Below are 21,917 nucleotides of genomic sequence, written 5' to 3' on the forward strand. Positions count from 1 at the left end.
TTTCTATACACATTCATATAAGACATAGGTTAGTACCTCATCAAATTGTTTTTCACAAGTGAGACTAAGTATATTTGTTACTTATACAGTCCCGAACTATTTCACAGATTATTGGAAAAATTAAGGTTTGCTATAGGTATAACGGTACCAATTGCGCAAGTCCAGGTGGGCGGAGCTTAAGGTGTATGGAACATTGTATTCAGAATTAAAGAACAAAACTAGCTGTGATTGGTGCATTATGTAAGACTTGTACTTTCTGTTTGGCTTAAAAAAAAGTTGAGCCTCTTGGCAACATGTGAGTTTGTGTTAATTTCTATCTAGATCATATTTTGTATTTTTTATGATTTTTTTAAAATATGGTACACATGACTGAAAATGTGCTTGTTGTGACTAGATAACTCTTACCCCTGTCTAGTTCCAGTAGAGTTATCTCTCTTAAATGCAATGGAGTACCTGGTTATGTCATTGTCAAATTGACAATCTAGCATTGTTCTATATGACAGCGTGTGACATGCATGCCCAAGTAGGACAGAAAGTATATTTATTTCACAAAACATTAGCATTGAGGTATATGGAAAAACAATTGGTACCGTGATACCTAAAGGAAAGAATAGCCTCACAGTGTTTCCATAGAAACGCATACATGTGGGCGGCATTTATGAACTATACTAGTTTGATGTAGGAAAACAAATGTATGCTGAACACTTTTGGTCAAATATTGAAAGTTCTTTAAGAATAAAATGTATGAAATCTTTAGAAAATAGCACAAGATGGCTTTGGATGGGTACTTTTGATAACTATAGCTATGATAGATATAGGCTTGTGTTACCTGATGCCTTTATGTATGTGCTGTTACCTCCTAGATTGGAATGCATGCAACAAAATAAGTTATGTAAACATAATATAGTTGATTTTGGCCAAATATTGGCTATTGTACCTGCAAAAGATGAAAAAATCATGTGTACAAAAACAACTATCTTGTTCTTATAAGGCATGCCATAAACCAGGATAGAGAACATTCTAAGTACACTTGTAGATAGATCACTTGTACCATGTGGGATGTTCTGGCATGAGTAATTTTTAGGTAATTTATTAAGGATTTGGTATTCCTTCCCATTTTGATTTGAATTGTCCTGCTCTAATTGTCCCTTTTTTTTTACACTCTCCTGCTTTGAAATTGTTCATGTAGTTAGTTCAGTTCTCTTGCATTCCCTTTTGTTGAAGTAGCAGTGAATACCAACAAACAAGAACAGTTTCCTTAAGTCAGCATTTCCCATTGGCACTTGTATAAGCCCAATTATAATCTACTATTGACTTTCAATTAATCCTATTTCTTTCTGTCAAGCTGCTCCTGTGGAATTTCCATGTTTGGTCCAACATTACAGAATGATAACCATTTTAGTCACACAGTGCATATTCATTCCATTCAAATCCACACTGTTCTTGAAACTTTGCATCCCATCGCAAGAATCCAAATTGGCATGAGATGATATCTGCATGGTTATGGAAGGCTGCACTCTACATGCCAGCATTGTAGAAAATATGAACTATGTGATATGAAAGAGCTGTGTCATCTTAGAAATTAAAATTACATGACTCTTGAGGTCTCCACTAAACATAGGAGTCTAAATGTTAGGTTCTCACTTTGTCAGTAATGTATTTTGAGATAATTTAATTGCAATGAAGTTAATACAGGTTGTTGATGAACTCATCTATATTACATGGATAATGTATTCAAGGTTACCACACCTTATGTATATCATTCAGTTATCTCCCTTACACCAGTCATAACATTTCAAGGAAATAAAATCTCACATTTTCTGTGACTGATTATGAAAATAAAGAGAAGATTTGTGAAGTATTATATTAGCCCTCAATCTTGATGCAAATGTAAGTAGAAGCAATTTGATAATTTCTCACAGTAAAGTTTACAAGTTTAAAAACTGATAAGGTATGTTCTGCTTGGCTCTGAGATAAGTTTCTCTCTATCTTATGCCAATTATTATTAAATTCTTATGTAGAAGAAATATACTTTATATGTATCTATATTATCTAAATTATTCACCCTTTTATATTAGATGGAAATGAACACAACTTCACTTGAAATTTGGGTTCTGTAAGGGATGTTATAGCACAGTTGCCTTTGGGCTGTCCTTGGACCTGTTGGGCCCTGCCCCATATATTTGTCCAAGGTAAGGTCATCAAACTTTCACTTCTCATTTTTCACATTGCTGATTTTGCCACCTTTAATTCCTTTATCATAAGCTACCTCTCCCTTTTAGATAAACACTTTCCTCTTGTTTTTAACTCCATTTGATGTGCTATACTTAGTGTTTATATTTGGCATTTTTCTGTATTTTATTCCCCTAATTTCACCTCCCAATCCAAACATAACCACTTAGAAGCTGCGATTTACTATATTTGGTGACTGACTGGCTTATTGAAACAATTTTATTCACATTACAAAGAAGGAAAGCTTACTATTTGTGTTACAAAGAGGATGGGTAGGTGGACCTTTGTGTGAGGACTGGTGGTTAGTGACCTCTTGTATCTGTAGATAGTGTAAAGTGGTCAAAGCTTATACTTTATAATAAGATTGGGTCATGTCCACCTGTCTCTGATGTTAAGTTCTGCACCTACCAAACAAATATAAATTCCTTTCTTTTAGGTGAATTGTACATTTTGAAGTAGGACAGGTGCATACTATTTGGTACATTGACCTTTGACCTAGTTATTACATAATATGATATAATGTGATTTATCCCATATCACCTATGTGAAGTTCAATAATTGCTGATATGAATAAGATACAACTCATAGTTGAAAGAATTCATTTTATTTCAAAAGATGATTTTGATGGTGAAGCAAAAGTATGAAAACAATAGTTCAAACAGCTCAATGACATTTCTATACACATTCATATAAGACATAGGTTAGTACCTCATCAAATTGTTTTTCACAAGTGAGACTAAGTATATTTGTTACTTATACAGTCCCGAACTATTTCACAGATTATTGGAAAAATTAAGGTTTGCTATAGGTATAACGGTACCAATTGCGCAAGTCCAGGTGGGCGGAGCTTAAGGTGTATGGAACATTGTATTCAGAATTAAAGAACAAAACTAGCTGTGATTGGTGCATTATGTAAGACTTGTACTTTCTGTTTGGCTTAAAAAAAAGTTGAGCCTCTTGGCAACATGTGAGTTTGTGTTAATTTCTATCTAGATCATATTTTGTATTTTTTATGATTTTTTTAAAATATGGTACACATGACTGAAAATGTGCTTGTTGTGACTAGATAACTCTTACCCCTGTCTAGTTCCAGTAGAGTTATCTCTCTTAAATGCAATGGAGTACCTGGTTATGTCATTGTCAAATTGACAATCTAGCATTGTTCTATATGACAGCGTGTGACATGCATGCCCAAGTAGGACAGAAAGTATATTTATTTCACAAAACATTAGCATTGAGGTATATGGAAAAACAATTGGTACCGTGATACCTAAAGGAAAGAATAGCCTCACAGTGTTTCCATAGAAACGCATACATGTGGGCGGCATTTATGAACTATACTAGTTTGATGTAGGAAAACAAATGTATGCTGAACACTTTTGGTCAAATATTGAAAGTTCTTTAAGAATAAAATGTATGAAATCTTTAGAAAATAGCACAAGATGGCTTTGGATGGGTACTTTTGATAACTATAGCTATGATAGATATAGGCTTGTGTTACCTGATGCCTTTATGTATGTGCTGTTACCTCCTAGATTGGAATGCATGCAACAAAATAAGTTATGTAAACATAATATAGTTGATTTTGGCCAAATATTGGCTATTGTACCTGCAAAAGATGAAAAAATCATGTGTACAAAAACAACTATCTTGTTCTTATAAGGCATGCCATAAACCAGGATAGAGAACATTCTAAGTACACTTGTAGATAGATCACTTGTACCATGTGGGATGTTCTGGCATGAGTAATTTTTAGGTAATTTATTAAGGATTTGGTATTCCTTCCCATTTTGATTTGAATTGTCCTGCTCTAATTGTCCCTTTTTTTTTTACACTCTCCTGCTTTGAAATTGTTCATGTAGTTAGTTCAGTTCTCTTGCATTCCCTTTTGTTGAAGTAGCAGTGAATACCAACAAACAAGAACAGTTTCCTTAAGTCAGCATTTCCCATTGGCACTTGTATAAGCCCAATTATAATCTACTATTGACTTTCAATTAATCCTATTTCTTTCTGTCAAGCTGCTCCTGTGGAATTTCCATGTTTGGTCCAACATTACAGAATGATAACCATTTTAGTCACACAGTGCATATTCATTCCATTCAAATCCACACTGTTCTTGAAACTTTGCATCCCATCGCAAGAATCCAAATTGGCATGAGATGATATCTGCATGGTTATGGAAGGCTGCACTCTACATGCCAGCATTGTAGAAAATATGAACTATGTGATATGAAAGAGCTGTGTCATCTTAGAAATTAAAATTACATGACTCTTGAGGTCTCCACTAAACATAGGAGTCTAAATGTTAGGTTCTCACTTTGTCAGTAATGTATTTTGAGATAATTTAATTGCAATGAAGTTAATACAGGTTGTTGATGAACTCATCTATATTACATGGATAATGTATTCAAGGTTACCACACCTTATGTATATCATTCAGTTATCTCCCTTACACCAGTCATAACATTTCAAGGAAATAAAATCTCACATTTTCTGTGACTGATTATGAAAATAAAGAGAAGATTTGTGAAGTATTATATTAGCCCTCAATCTTGATGCAAATGTAAGTAGAAGCAATTTGATAATTTCTCACAGTAAAGTTTACAAGTTTAAAAACTGATAAGGTATGTTCTGCTTGGCTCTGAGATAAGTTTCTCTCTATCTTATGCCAATTATTATTAAATTCTTATGTAGAAGAAATATACTTTATATGTATCTATATTATCTAAATTATTCACCCTTTTATATTAGATGGAAATGAACACAACTTCACTTGAAATTTGGGTTCTGTAAGGGATGTTATAGCACAGTTGCCTTTGGGCTGTCCTTGGACCTGTTGGGCCCTGCCCCATATATTTGTCCAAGGTAAGGTCATCAAACTTTCACTTCTCATTTTTCACATTGCTGATTTTGCCACCTTTAATTCCTTTATCATAAGCTACCTCTCCCTTTTAGATAAACACTTTCCTCTTGTTTTTAACTCCATTTGATGTGCTATACTTAGTGTTTATATTTGGCATTTTTCTGTATTTTATTCCCCTAATTTCACCTCCCAATCCAAACATAACCACTTAGAAGCTGCGATTTACTATATTTGGTGACTGACTGGCTTATTGAAACAATTTTATTCACATTACAAAGAAGGAAAGCTTACTATTTGTGTTACAAAGAGGATGGGTAGGTGGACCTTTGTGTGAGGACTGGTGGTTAGTGACCTCTTGTATCTGTAGATAGTGTAAAGTGGTCAAAGCTTATACTTTATAATAAGATTGGGTCATGTCCACCTGTCTCTGATGTTAAGTTCTGCACCTACCAAACAAATATAAATTCCTTTCTTTTAGGTGAATTGTACATTTTGAAGTAGGACAGGTGCATACTATTTGGTACATTGACCTTTGACCTAGTTATTACATAATATGATATAATGTGATTTATCCCATATCACCTATGTGAAGTTCAATAATTGCTGATATGAATAAGATACAACTCATAGTTGAAAGAATTCATTTTATTTCAAAAGATGATTTTGATGGTGAAGCAAAAGTATGAAAACAATAGTTCAAACAGCTCAATGACATTTCTATACACATTCATATAAGACATAGGTTAGTACCTCATCAAATTGTTTTTCACAAGTGAGACTAAGTATATTTGTTACTTATACAGTCCCGAACTATTTCACAGATTATTGGAAAAATTAAGGTTTGCTATAGGTATAACGGTACCAATTGCGCAAGTCCAGGTGGGCGGAGCTTAAGGTGTATGGAACATTGTATTCAGAATTAAAGAACAAAACTAGCTGTGATTGGTGCATTATGTAAGACTTGTACTTTCTGTTTGGCTTAAAAAAAAGTTGAGCCTCTTGGCAACATGTGAGTTTGTGTTAATTTCTATCTAGATCATATTTTGTATTTTTTATGATTTTTTTAAAATATGGTACACATGACTGAAAATGTGCTTGTTGTGACTAGATAACTCTTACCCCTGTCTAGTTCCAGTAGAGTTATCTCTCTTAAATGCAATGGAGTACCTGGTTATGTCATTGTCAAATTGACAATCTAGCATTGTTCTATATGACAGCGTGTGACATGCATGCCCAAGTAGGACAGAAAGTATATTTATTTCACAAAACATTAGCATTGAGGTATATGGAAAAACAATTGGTACCGTGATACCTAAAGGAAAGAATAGCCTCACAGTGTTTCCATAGAAACGCATACATGTGGGCGGCATTTATGAACTATACTAGTTTGATGTAGGAAAACAAATGTATGCTGAACACTTTTGGTCAAATATTGAAAGTTCTTTAAGAATAAAATGTATGAAATCTTTAGAAAATAGCACAAGATGGCTTTGGATGGGTACTTTTGATAACTATAGCTATGATAGATATAGGCTTGTGTTACCTGATGCCTTTATGTATGTGCTGTTACCTCCTAGATTGGAATGCATGCAACAAAATAAGTTATGTAAACATAATATAGTTGATTTTGGCCAAATATTGGCTATTGTACCTGCAAAAGATGAAAAAATCATGTGTACAAAAACAACTATCTTGTTCTTATAAGGCATGCCATAAACCAGGATAGAGAACATTCTAAGTACACTTGTAGATAGATCACTTGTACCATGTGGGATGTTCTGGCATGAGTAATTTTTAGGTAATTTATTAAGGATTTGGTATTCCTTCCCATTTTGATTTGAATTGTCCTGCTCTAATTGTCCCTTTTTTTTTTACACTCTCCTGCTTTGAAATTGTTCATGTAGTTAGTTCAGTTCTCTTGCATTCCCTTTTGTTGAAGTAGCAGTGAATACCAACAAACAAGAACAGTTTCCTTAAGTCAGCATTTCCCATTGGCACTTGTATAAGCCCAATTATAATCTACTATTGACTTTCAATTAATCCTATTTCTTTCTGTCAAGCTGCTCCTGTGGAATTTCCATGTTTGGTCCAACATTACAGAATGATAACCATTTTAGTCACACAGTGCATATTCATTCCATTCAAATCCACACTGTTCTTGAAACTTTGCATCCCATCGCAAGAATCCAAATTGGCATGAGATGATATCTGCATGGTTATGGAAGGCTGCACTCTACATGCCAGCATTGTAGAAAATATGAACTATGTGATATGAAAGAGCTGTGTCATCTTAGAAATTAAAATTACATGACTCTTGAGGTCTCCACTAAACATAGGAGTCTAAATGTTAGGTTCTCACTTTGTCAGTAATGTATTTTGAGATAATTTAATTGCAATGAAGTTAATACAGGTTGTTGATGAACTCATCTATATTACATGGATAATGTATTCAAGGTTACCACACCTTATGTATATCATTCAGTTATCTCCCTTACACCAGTCATAACATTTCAAGGAAATAAAATCTCACATTTTCTGTGACTGATTATGAAAATAAAGAGAAGATTTGTGAAGTATTATATTAGCCCTCAATCTTGATGCAAATGTAAGTAGAAGCAATTTGATAATTTCTCACAGTAAAGTTTACAAGTTTAAAAACTGATAAGGTATGTTCTGCTTGGCTCTGAGATAAGTTTCTCTCTATCTTATGCCAATTATTATTAAATTCTTATGTAGAAGAAATATACTTTATATGTATCTATATTATCTAAATTATTCACCCTTTTATATTAGATGGAAATGAACACAACTTCACTTGAAATTTGGGTTCTGTAAGGGATGTTATAGCACAGTTGCCTTTGGGCTGTCCTTGGACCTGTTGGGCCCTGCCCCATATATTTGTCCAAGGTAAGGTCATCAAACTTTCACTTCTCATTTTTCACATTGCTGATTTTGCCACCTTTAATTCCTTTATCATAAGCTACCTCTCCCTTTTAGATAAACACTTTCCTCTTGTTTTTAACTCCATTTGATGTGCTATACTTAGTGTTTATATTTGGCATTTTTCTGTATTTTATTCCCCTAATTTCACCTCCCAATCCAAACATAACCACTTAGAAGCTGCGATTTACTATATTTGGTGACTGACTGGCTTATTGAAACAATTTTATTCACATTACAAAGAAGGAAAGCTTACTATTTGTGTTACAAAGAGGATGGGTAGGTGGACCTTTGTGTGAGGACTGGTGGTTAGTGACCTCTTGTATCTGTAGATAGTGTAAAGTGGTCAAAGCTTATACTTTATAATAAGATTGGGTCATGTCCACCTGTCTCTGATGTTAAGTTCTGCACCTACCAAACAAATATAAATTCCTTTCTTTTAGGTGAATTGTACATTTTGAAGTAGGACAGGTGCATACTATTTGGTACATTGACCTTTGACCTAGTTATTACATAATATGATATAATGTGATTTATCCCATATCACCTATGTGAAGTTCAATAATTGCTGATATGAATAAGATACAACTCATAGTTGAAAGAATTCATTTTATTTCAAAAGATGATTTTGATGGTGAAGCAAAAGTATGAAAACAATAGTTCAAACAGCTCAATGACATTTCTATACACATTCATATAAGACATAGGTTAGTACCTCATCAAATTGTTTTTCACAAGTGAGACTAAGTATATTTGTTACTTATACAGTCCCGAACTATTTCACAGATTATTGGAAAAATTAAGGTTTGCTATAGGTATAACGGTACCAATTGCGCAAGTCCAGGTGGGCGGAGCTTAAGGTGTATGGAACATTGTATTCAGAATTAAAGAACAAAACTAGCTGTGATTGGTGCATTATGTAAGACTTGTACTTTCTGTTTGGCTTAAAAAAAAGTTGAGCCTCTTGGCAACATGTGAGTTTGTGTTAATTTCTATCTAGATCATATTTTGTATTTTTTATGATTTTTTTAAAATATGGTACACATGACTGAAAATGTGCTTGTTGTGACTAGATAACTCTTACCCCTGTCTAGTTCCAGTAGAGTTATCTCTCTTAAATGCAATGGAGTACCTGGTTATGTCATTGTCAAATTGACAATCTAGCATTGTTCTATATGACAGCGTGTGACATGCATGCCCAAGTAGGACAGAAAGTATATTTATTTCACAAAACATTAGCATTGAGGTATATGGAAAAACAATTGGTACCGTGATACCTAAAGGAAAGAATAGCCTCACAGTGTTTCCATAGAAACGCATACATGTGGGCGGCATTTATGAACTATACTAGTTTGATGTAGGAAAACAAATGTATGCTGAACACTTTTGGTCAAATATTGAAAGTTCTTTAAGAATAAAATGTATGAAATCTTTAGAAAATAGCACAAGATGGCTTTGGATGGGTACTTTTGATAACTATAGCTATGATAGATATAGGCTTGTGTTACCTGATGCCTTTATGTATGTGCTGTTACCTCCTAGATTGGAATGCATGCAACAAAATAAGTTATGTAAACATAATATAGTTGATTTTGGCCAAATATTGGCTATTGTACCTGCAAAAGATGAAAAAATCATGTGTACAAAAACAACTATCTTGTTCTTATAAGGCATGCCATAAACCAGGATAGAGAACATTCTAAGTACACTTGTAGATAGATCACTTGTACCATGTGGGATGTTCTGGCATGAGTAATTTTTAGGTAATTTATTAAGGATTTGGTATTCCTTCCCATTTTGATTTGAATTGTCCTGCTCTAATTGTCCCTTTTTTTTTTACACTCTCCTGCTTTGAAATTGTTCATGTAGTTAGTTCAGTTCTCTTGCATTCCCTTTTGTTGAAGTAGCAGTGAATACCAACAAACAAGAACAGTTTCCTTAAGTCAGCATTTCCCATTGGCACTTGTATAAGCCCAATTATAATCTACTATTGACTTTCAATTAATCCTATTTCTTTCTGTCAAGCTGCTCCTGTGGAATTTCCATGTTTGGTCCAACATTACAGAATGATAACCATTTTAGTCACACAGTGCATATTCATTCCATTCAAATCCACACTGTTCTTGAAACTTTGCATCCCATCGCAAGAATCCAAATTGGCATGAGATGATATCTGCATGGTTATGGAAGGCTGCACTCTACATGCCAGCATTGTAGAAAATATGAACTATGTGATATGAAAGAGCTGTGTCATCTTAGAAATTAAAATTACATGACTCTTGAGGTCTCCACTAAACATAGGAGTCTAAATGTTAGGTTCTCACTTTGTCAGTAATGTATTTTGAGATAATTTAATTGCAATGAAGTTAATACAGGTTGTTGATGAACTCATCTATATTACATGGATAATGTATTCAAGGTTACCACACCTTATGTATATCATTCAGTTATCTCCCTTACACCAGTCATAACATTTCAAGGAAATAAAATCTCACATTTTCTGTGACTGATTATGAAAATAAAGAGAAGATTTGTGAAGTATTATATTAGCCCTCAATCTTGATGCAAATGTAAGTAGAAGCAATTTGATAATTTCTCACAGTAAAGTTTACAAGTTTAAAAACTGATAAGGTATGTTCTGCTTGGCTCTGAGATAAGTTTCTCTCTATCTTATGCCAATTATTATTAAATTCTTATGTAGAAGAAATATACTTTATATGTATCTATATTATCTAAATTATTCACCCTTTTATATTAGATGGAAATGAACACAACTTCACTTGAAATTTGGGTTCTGTAAGGGATGTTATAGCACAGTTGCCTTTGGGCTGTCCTTGGACCTGTTGGGCCCTGCCCCATATATTTGTCCAAGGTAAGGTCATCAAACTTTCACTTCTCATTTTTCACATTGCTGATTTTGCCACCTTTAATTCCTTTATCATAAGCTACCTCTCCCTTTTAGATAAACACTTTCCTCTTGTTTTTAACTCCATTTGATGTGCTATACTTAGTGTTTATATTTGGCATTTTTCTGTATTTTATTCCCCTAATTTCACCTCCCAATCCAAACATAACCACTTAGAAGCTGCGATTTACTATATTTGGTGACTGACTGGCTTATTGAAACAATTTTATTCACATTACAAAGAAGGAAAGCTTACTATTTGTGTTACAAAGAGGATGGGTAGGTGGACCTTTGTGTGAGGACTGGTGGTTAGTGACCTCTTGTATCTGTAGATAGTGTAAAGTGGTCAAAGCTTATACTTTATAATAAGATTGGGTCATGTCCACCTGTCTCTGATGTTAAGTTCTGCACCTACCAAACAAATATAAATTCCTTTCTTTTAGGTGAATTGTACATTTTGAAGTAGGACAGGTGCATACTATTTGGTACATTGACCTTTGACCTAGTTATTACATAATATGATATAATGTGATTTATCCCATATCACCTATGTGAAGTTCAATAATTGCTGATATGAATAAGATACAACTCATAGTTGAAAGAATTCATTTTATTTCAAAAGATGATTTTGATGGTGAAGCAAAAGTATGAAAACAATAGTTCAAACAGCTCAATGACATTTCTATACACATTCATATAAGACATAGGTTAGTACCTCATCAAATTGTTTTTCACAAGTGAGACTAAGTATATTTGTTACTTATACAGTCCCGAACTATTTCACAGATTATTGGAAAAATTAAGGTTTGCTATAGGTATAACGGTACCAATTGCGCAAGTCCAGGTGGGCGGAGCTTAAGGTGTATGGAACATTGTATTCAGAATTAAAGAACAAAACTAGCTGTGATTGGTGCATTATGTAAGACTTGTACTTTCTGTTTGGCTTAAAAAAAAGTTGAGCCTCTTGGCAACATGTGAGTTTGTGTTAATTTCTATCTAGATCATATTTTGTATTTTTTATGATTTTTTTAAAATATGGTACACATGACTGAAAATGTGCTTGTTGTGACTAGATAACTCTTACCCCTGTCTAGTTCCAGTAGAGTTATCTCTCTTAAATGCAATGGAGTACCTGGTTATGTCATTGTCAAATTGACAATCTAGCATTGTTCTATATGACAGCGTGTGACATGCATGCCCAAGTAGGACAGAAAGTATATTTATTTCACAAAACATTAGCATTGAGGTATATGGAAAAACAATTGGTACCGTGATACCTAAAGGAAAGAATAGCCTCACAGTGTTTCCATAGAAACGCATACATGTGGGCGGCATTTATGAACTATACTAGTTTGATGTAGGAAAACAAATGTATGCTGAACACTTTTGGTCAAATATTGAAAGTTCTTTAAGAATAAAATGTATGAAATCTTTAGAAAATAGCACAAGATGGCTTTGGATGGGTACTTTTGATAACTATAGCTATGATAGATATAGGCTTGTGTTACCTGATGCCTTTATGTATGTGCTGTTACCTCCTAGATTGGAATGCATGCAACAAAATAAGTTATGTAAACATAATATAGTTGATTTTGGCCAAATATTGGCTATTGTACCTGCAAAAGATGAAAAAATCATGTGTACAAAAACAACTATCTTGTTCTTATAAGGCATGCCATAAACCAGGATAGAGAACATTCTAAGTACACTTGTAGATAGATCACTTGTACCATGTGGGATGTTCTGGCATGAGTAATTTTTAGGTAATTTATTAAGGATTTGGTATTCCTTCCCATTTTGATTTGAATTGTCCTGCTCTAATTGTCCCTTTTTTTTTTACACTCTCCTGCTTTGAAATTGTTCATGTAGTTAGTTCAGTTCTCTTGCATTCCCTTTTGTTGAAGTAGCAGTGAATACCAACAAACAAGAACAGTTTCCTTAAGTCAGCATTTCCCATTGGCACTTGTATAAGCCCAATTATAATCTACTATTGACTTTCAATTAATCCTATTTCTTTCTGTCAAGCTGCTCCTGTGGAATTTCCATGTTTGGTCCAACATTACAGAATGATAACCATTTTAGTCACACAGTGCATATTCATTCCATTCAAATCCACACTGTTCTTGAAACTTTGCATCCCATCGCAAGAATCCAAATTGGCATGAGATGATATCTGCATGGTTATGGAAGGCTGCACTCTACATGCCAGCATTGTAGAAAATATGAACTATGTGATATGAAAGAGCTGTGTCATCTTAGAAATTAAAATTACATGACTCTTGAGGTCTCCACTAAACATAGGAGTCTAAATGTTAGGTTCTCACTTTGTCAGTAATGTATTTTGAGATAATTTAATTGCAATGAAGTTAATACAGGTTGTTGATGAACTCATCTATATTACATGGATAATGTATTCAAGGTTACCACACCTTATGTATATCATTCAGTTATCTCCCTTACACCAGTCATAACATTTCAAGGAAATAAAATCTCACATTTTCTGTGACTGATTATGAAAATAAAGAGAAGATTTGTGAAGTATTATATTAGCCCTCAATCTTGATGCAAATGTAAGTAGAAGCAATTTGATAATTTCTCACAGTAAAGTTTACAAGTTTAAAAACTGATAAGGTATGTTCTGCTTGGCTCTGAGATAAGTTTCTCTCTATCTTATGCCAATTATTATTAAATTCTTATGTAGAAGAAATATACTTTATATGTATCTATATTATCTAAATTATTCACCCTTTTATATTAGATGGAAATGAACACAACTTCACTTGAAATTTGGGTTCTGTAAGGGATGTTATAGCACAGTTGCCTTTGGGCTGTCCTTGGACCTGTTGGGCCCTGCCCCATATATTTGTCCAAGGTAAGGTCATCAAACTTTCACTTCTCATTTTTCACATTGCTGATTTTGCCACCTTTAATTCCTTTATCATAAGCTACCTCTCCCTTTTAGATAAACACTTTCCTCTTGTTTTTAACTCCATTTGATGTGCTATACTTAGTGTTTATATTTGGCATTTTTCTGTATTTTATTCCCCTAATTTCACCTCCCAATCCAAACATAACCACTTAGAAGCTGCGATTTACTATATTTGGTGACTGACTGGCTTATTGAAACAATTTTATTCACATTACAAAGAAGGAAAGCTTACTATTTGTGTTACAAAGAGGATGGGTAGGTGGACCTTTGTGTGAGGACTGGTGGTTAGTGACCTCTTGTATCTGTAGATAGTGTAAAGTGGTCAAAGCTTATACTTTATAATAAGATTGGGTCATGTCCACCTGTCTCTGATGTTAAGTTCTGCACCTACCAAACAAATATAAATTCCTTTCTTTTAGGTGAATTGTACATTTTGAAGTAGGACAGGTGCATACTATTTGGTACATTGACCTTTGACCTAGTTATTACATAATATGATATAATGTGATTTATCCCATATCACCTATGTGAAGTTCAATAATTGCTGATATGAATAAGATACAACTCATAGTTGAAAGAATTCATTTTATTTCAAAAGATGATTTTGATGGTGAAGCAAAAGTATGAAAACAATAGTTCAAACAGCTCAATGACATTTCTATACACATTCATATAAGACATAGGTTAGTACCTCATCAAATTGTTTTTCACAAGTGAGACTAAGTATATTTGTTACTTATACAGTCCCGAACTATTTCACAGATTATTGGAAAAATTAAGGTTTGCTATAGGTATAACGGTACCAATTGCGCAAGTCCAGGTGGGCGGAGCTTAAGGTGTATGGAACATTGTATTCAGAATTAAAGAACAAAACTAGCTGTGATTGGTGCATTATGTAAGACTTGTACTTTCTGTTTGGCTTAAAAAAAAGTTGAGCCTCTTGGCAACATGTGAGTTTGTGTTAATTTCTATCTAGATCATATTTTGTATTTTTTATGATTTTTTTAAAATATGGTACACATGACTGAAAATGTGCTTGTTGTGACTAGATAACTCTTACCCCTGTCTAGTTCCAGTAGAGTTATCTCTCTTAAATGCAATGGAGTACCTGGTTATGTCATTGTCAAATTGACAATCTAGCATTGTTCTATATGACAGCGTGTGACATGCATGCCCAAGTAGGACAGAAAGTATATTTATTTCACAAAACATTAGCATTGAGGTATATGGAAAAACAATTGGTACCGTGATACCTAAAGGAAAGAATAGCCTCACAGTGTTTCCATAGAAACGCATACATGTGGGCGGCATTTATGAACTCTACTAGTTTGATGTAGGAAAACAAATGTATGCTGAACACTTTTGGTCAAATATTGAAAGTTCTTTAAGAATAAAATGTATGAAATCTTTAGAAAATAGCACAAGATGGCTTTGGATGGGTACTTTTGATAACTATAGCTATGATAGATATAGGCTTGTGTTACCTGATGCCTTTATGTATGTGCTGTTACCTCCTAGATTGGAATGCATGCAACAAAATAAGTTATGTAAACATAATATAGTTGATTTTGGCCAAATATTGGCTATTGTACCTGCAAAAGATGAAAAAATCATGTGTACAAAAACAACTATCTTGTTCTTATAAGGCATGCCATAAACCAGGATAGAGAACATTCTAAGTACACTTGTAGATAGATCACTTGTACCATGTGGGATGTTCTGGCATGAGTAATTTTTAGGTAATTTATTAAGGATTTGGTATTCCTTCCCATTTTGATTTGAATTGTCCTGCTCTAATTGTCCCTTTTTTTTTTACACTCTCCTGCTTTGAAATTGTTCATGTAGTTAGTTCAGTTCTCTTGCATTCCCTTTTGTTGAAGTAGCAGTGAATACCAACAAACAAGAACAGTTTCCTTAAGTCAGCATTTCCCATTGGCACTTGTATAAGCCCAATTATAATCTACTATTGACTTTCAATTAATCCTATTTCTTTCTGTCAAGCTGCTCCTGTGGAATTTCCATGTTTGGTCCAACATTACAGAATGATAACCATTTTAGTCACACAGTGCATATTCATTCCATTCAAATCCACACTGTTCTTGAAACTTTGCATCCCATCGCAAGAATCCAAATTGGCATGAGATGATATCTGCATGGTTATGGAAGGCTGCACTCTACATGCCAGCATTGTAGAAAATATGAACTATGTGATATGAAAGAGCTGTGTCATCTTAGAAATTAAAATTACATGACTCTTGAGGTCTCCACTAAACATAGGAGTCTAAATGTTAGGTTCTCACTTTGTCAGTAATGTATTTTGAGATAATTTAATTGCAATGAAGTTAATACAGGTTGTTGATGAACTCATCTATATTACATGGATAATGTATTCAAGGTTACCACACCTTATGTATATCATTCAGTTATCTCCCTTACACCAGTCATAACATTTCAAGGAAATAAAATCTCACATTTTCTGTGACTGATTATGAAAATAAAGAGAAGATTTGTGAAGTATTATATTAGCCCTCAATCTTGATGCAAATGTAAGTAGAAGCAATTTGATAATTTCTCACAGTAAAGTTTACAAGTTTAAAAACTGATAAGGTATGTTCTGCTTGGCTCTGAGATAAGTTTCTCTCTATCTTATGCCAATTATTATTAAATTCTTATGTAGAAGAAATATACTTTATATGTATCTATATTATCTAAATTATTCACCCTTTTATATTAGATGGAAATGAACACAACTTCACTTGAAATTTGGGTTCTGTAAGGGATGTTATAGCACAGTTGCCTTTGGGCTGTCCTTGGACCTGTTGGGCCCTGCCCCATATATTTGTCCAAGGTAAGGTCATCAAACTTTCACTTCTCATTTTTCACATTGCTGATTTTGCCACCTTTAATTCCTTTATCATAAGCTACCTCTCCCTTTTAGATAAACACTTTCCTCTTGTTTTTAACTCCATTTGATGTGCTATACTTAGTGTTTATATTTGGCATTTTTCTGTATTTTATTCCCCTAATTTCACCTCCCAATCCAAACATAACCACTTAGAAGCTGCGATTTACTATATTTGGTGACTGACTGGCTTATTGAAACAATTTTATTCACATTACAAAGAAGGAAAGCTTACTATTTGTGTTACAAAGAGGATGGGTAGGTGGACCTTTGTGTGAGGACTGGTGGTTAGTGACCTCTTGTATCTGTAGATAGTGTAAAGTGGTCAAAGCTTATACTTTATAATAAGATTGGGTCATGTCCACCTGTCTCTGATGTTAAGTTCTGCACCTACCAAACAAATATAAATTCCTTTCTTTTAGGTGAATTGTACATTTTGAAGTAGGACAGGTGCATACTATTTGGTACATTGACCTTTGACCTAGTTATTACATAATATGATATAATGTGATTTATCCCATATCACCTATGTGAAGTTCAATAATTGCTGATATGAATAAGATACAACTCATAGTTGAAAGAATTCATTTTATTTCAAAAGATGATTTTGATGGTGAAGCAAAAGTATGAAAACAATAGTTCAAACAGCTCAATGACATTTCTATACACATTCATATAAGACATAGGTTAGTACCTCATCAAATTGTTTTTCACAAGTGAGACTAAGTATATTTGTTACTTATACAGTCCCGAACTATTTCACAGATTATTGGAAAAATTAAGGTTTGCTATAGGTATAACGGTACCAATTGCGCAAGTCCAGGTGGGCGGAGCTTAAGGTGTATGGAACATTGTATTCAGAATTAAAGAACAAAACTAGCTGTGATTGGTGCATTATGTAAGACTTGTACTTTCTGTTTGGCTTAAAAAAAAGTTGAGCCTCTTGGCAACATGTGAGTTTGTGTTAATTTCTATCTAGATCATATTTTGTATTTTTTATGATTTTTTTAAAATATGGTACACATGACTGAAAATGTGCTTGTTGTGACTAGATAACTCTTACCCCTGTCTAGTTCCAGTAGAGTTATCTCTCTTAAATGCAATGGAGTACCTGGTTATGTCATTGTCAAATTGACAATCTAGCATTGTTCTATATGACAGCGTGTGACATGCATGCCCAAGTAGGACAGAAAGTATATTTATTTCACAAAACATTAGCATTGAGGTATATGGAAAAACAATTGGTACCGTGATACCTAAAGGAAAGAATAGCCTCACAGTGTTTCCATAGAAACGCATACATGTGGGCGGCATTTATGAACTATACTAGTTTGATGTAGGAAAACAAATGTATGCTGAACACTTTTGGTCAAATATTGAAAGTTCTTTAAGAATAAAATGTATGAAATCTTTAGAAAATAGCACAAGATGGCTTTGGATGGGTACTTTTGATAACTATAGCTATGATAGATATAGGCTTGTGTTACCTGATGCCTTTATGTATGTGCTGTTACCTCCTAGATTGGAATGCATGCAACAAAATAAGTTATGTAAACATAATATAGTTGATTTTGGCCAAATATTGGCTATTGTACCTGCAAAAGATGAAAAAATCATGTGTACAAAAACAACTATCTTGTTCTTATAAGGCATGCCATAAACCAGGATAGAGAACATTCTAAGTACACTTGTAGATAGATCACTTGTACCATGTGGGATGTTCTGGCATGAGTAATTTTTAGGTAATTTATTAAGGATTTGGTATTCCTTCCCATTTTGATTTGAATTGTCCTGCTCTAATTGTCCCTTTTTTTTTTACACTCTCCTGCTTTGAAATTGTTCATGTAGTTAGTTCAGTTCTCTTGCATTCCCTTTTGTTGAAGTAGCAGTGAATACCAACAAACAAGAACAGTTTCCTTAAGTCAGCATTTCCCATTGGCACTTGTATAAGCCCAATTATAATCTACTATTGACTTTCAATTAATCCTATTTCTTTCTGTCAAGCTGCTCCTGTGGAATTTCCATGTTTGGTCCAACATTACAGAATGATAACCATTTTAGTCACACAGTGCATATTCATTCCATTCAAATCCACACTGTTCTTGAAACTTTGCATCCCATCGCAAGAATCCAAATTGGCATGAGATGATATCTGCATGGTTATGGAAGGCTGCACTCTACATGCCAGCATTGTAGAAAATATGAACTATGTGATATGAAAGAGCTGTGTCATCTTAGAAATTAAAATTACATGACTCTTGAGGTCTCCACTAAACATAGGAGTCTAAATGTTAGGTTCTCACTTTGTCAGTAATGTATTTTGAGATAATTTAATTGCAATGAAGTTAATACAGGTTGTTGATGAACTCATCTATATTACATGGATAATGTATTCAAGGTTACCACACCTTATGTATATCATTCAGTTATCTCCCTTACACCAGTCATAACATTTCAAGGAAATAAAATCTCACATTTTCTGTGACTGATTATGAAAATAAAGAGAAGATTTGTGAAGTATTATATTAGCCCTCAATCTTGATGCAAATGTAAGTAGAAGCAATTTGATAATTTCTCACAGTAAAGTTTACAAGTTTAAAAACTGATAAGGTATGTTCTGCTTGGCTCTGAGATAAGTTTCTCTCTATCTTATGCCAATTATTATTAAATTCTTATGTAGAAGAAATATACTTTATATGTATCTATATTATCTAAATTATTCACCCTTTTATATTAGATGGAAATGAACACAACTTCACTTGAAATTTGGGTTCTGTAAGGGATGTTATAGCACAGTTGCCTTTGGGCTGTCCTTGGACCTGTTGGGCCCTGCCCCATATATTTGTCCAAGGTAAGGTCATCAAACTTTCACTTCTCATTTTTCACATTGCTGATTTTGCCACCTTTAATTCCTTTATCATAAGCTACCTCTCCCTTTTAGATAAACACTTTCCTCTTGTTTTTAACTCCATTTGATGTGCTATACTTAGTGTTTATATTTGGCATTTTTCTGTATTTTATTCCCCTAATTTCACCTCCCAATCCAAACATAACCACTTAGAAGCTGCGATTTACTATATTTGGTGACTGACTGGCTTATTGAAACAATTTTATTCACATTACAAAGAAGGAAAGCTTACTATTTGTGTTACAAAGAGGATGGGTAGGTGGACCTTTGTGTGAGGACTGGTGGTTAGTGACCTCTTGTATCTGTAGATAGTGTAAAGTGGTCAAAGCTTATACTTTATAATAAGATTGGGTCATGTCCACCTGTCTCTGATGTTAAGTTCTGCACCTACCAAACAAATATAAATTCCTTTCTTTTAGGTGAATTGTACATTTTGAAGTAGGACAGGTGCATACTATTTGGTACATTGACCTTTGACCTAGTTATTACATAATATGATATAATGTGATTTATCCCATATCACCTATGTGAAGTTCAATAATTGCTGATATGAATAAGATACAACTCATAGTTGAAAGAATTCATTTTATTTCAAAAGATGATTTTGATGGTGAAGCAAAAGTATGAAAACAATAGTTCAAACAGCTCAATGACATTTCTATACACATTCATATAAGACATAGGTTAGTACCTCATCAAATTGTTTTTCACAAGTGAGACTAAGTATATTTGTTACTTATACAGTCCCGAACTATTTCACAGATTATTGGAAAAATTAAGGTTTGCTATAGGTATAACGGTACCAATTGCGCAAGTCCAGGTGGGCGGAGCTTAAGGTGTATGGAACATTGTATTCAGAATTAAAGAACAAAACTAGCTGTGATTGGTGCATTATGTAAGACTTGTACTTTCTGTTTGGCTTAAAAAAAAGTTGAGCCTCTTGGCAACATGTGAGTTTGTGTTAATTTCTATCTAGATCATATTTTGTATTTTTTATGATTTTTTTAAAATATGGTACACATGACTGAAAATGTGCTTGTTGTGACTAGATAACTCTTACCCCTGTCTAGTTCCAGTAGAGTTATCTCTCTTAAATGCAATGGAGTACCTGGTTATGTCATTGTCAAATTGACAATCTAGCATTGTTCTATATGACAGCGTGTGACATGCATGCCCAAGTAGGACAGAAAGTATATTTATTTCACAAAACATTAGCATTGAGGTATATGGAAAAACAATTGGTACCGTGATACCTTAAGAAATCTACTTCTTAGTGATATCTCTCATTACTTTGGAAACATGAGTTATTTTAGTAAGGATCAGAAATGACAATGATATATTCCCTCGTACTCTTTTAACGAGCTTTCATCAGACCAACCCTGGTTGTAAGATTGTATTGTACGTCACCCATTTTGACGCACCTCACAGACGTGTATCTTTTCCTGTGATACTCTTGTACATAAGCTCCCGCGAAAATAAAATATTTCAGAGCAACATCAATAGCACATAAAAATAGTTTATCGGTAAAATGACATTAAGAAATTAAGCATTCCTTAAAGGTGTTCTTATTCTTATCACGATCTTCATTTTGGAACATATTTTGCCGCAAAAACCGAAATAATCAAACTGTGGAAAATCATGATCGTATCATGATACAAATGTTTACTTGCGATTAGAAAGATTAAATTTAGTGAACAATTGTTTTCCACTGCTTAATTTGCATTGTTAATGTACAGAACCTCAACATTTGAATGTATTTATATATAAAAAACCACCAAAACACCAGCTTTAAAACTGGTTTGCATCCTTTAAAACTTTTGTCTCTAAAAGTGGAAATAATCAGAGGCAAAAGATGTTACAGGAGATTTTACTTTTATCTATTGTAATTCTTACCATTATCAAATCAATTAAAATTAATAATTTGGTTTAAGAATTTCAAATATATAAATAAAGCACCCTTGGGTCCTAATTATTCAGCTGCTCTTTGTCACATTAAAGATTTTTTAACAAAAGGTTTAAATAATTTTTTTAAATATGATTGTAGTGACGCATTATTCTGACTTGTTAATTGTGCTGTTCTTTGCAATATGAAAGTAGTTTAGTGAACTATCTATGATCAAAGAAAGAGAAAGGCCACCTTTCTTCCGAATGTTAATACTCTGACACATCAGCTGCTGTAATTTAATTTGAATGCTATTTTAAATAAGACGCCCAAACATGCCGTAAAGTGGTATAACC

General features: G+C 33.6%; 1 long non-coding RNA gene across 2 annotated transcripts; it reads left to right on the top strand.

The window, feature by feature from the left end:
* The first annotated feature begins 92 nt into the window (after positions 1 to 92).
* LOC149794458 (uncharacterized) lies at positions 93 to 20,934 on the top strand. 2 transcript variants are annotated; one of them, XR_016423034.1, is made up of 3 exons: positions 93 to 8,002; positions 10,794 to 13,812; positions 16,604 to 20,934. It is a non-coding gene; the product is annotated as an uncharacterized LOC149794458 (long non-coding RNA). The 2 variants fall into 2 exon arrangements; XR_016423033.1 differs by having other exon boundaries at positions 93 to 2,192; positions 4,984 to 13,812.
* Positions 20,935 to 21,917: the final 983 nt, after the last annotated feature.

This window comes from Sinohyriopsis cumingii, chromosome 8 (assembly GCF_028554795.1).
Source record: "Sinohyriopsis cumingii isolate HCF-2022 chromosome 8, ASM2855479v2, whole genome shotgun sequence".
Taxonomy (NCBI): Eukaryota; Metazoa; Mollusca; class Bivalvia; order Unionida; family Unionidae; genus Sinohyriopsis; species Sinohyriopsis cumingii.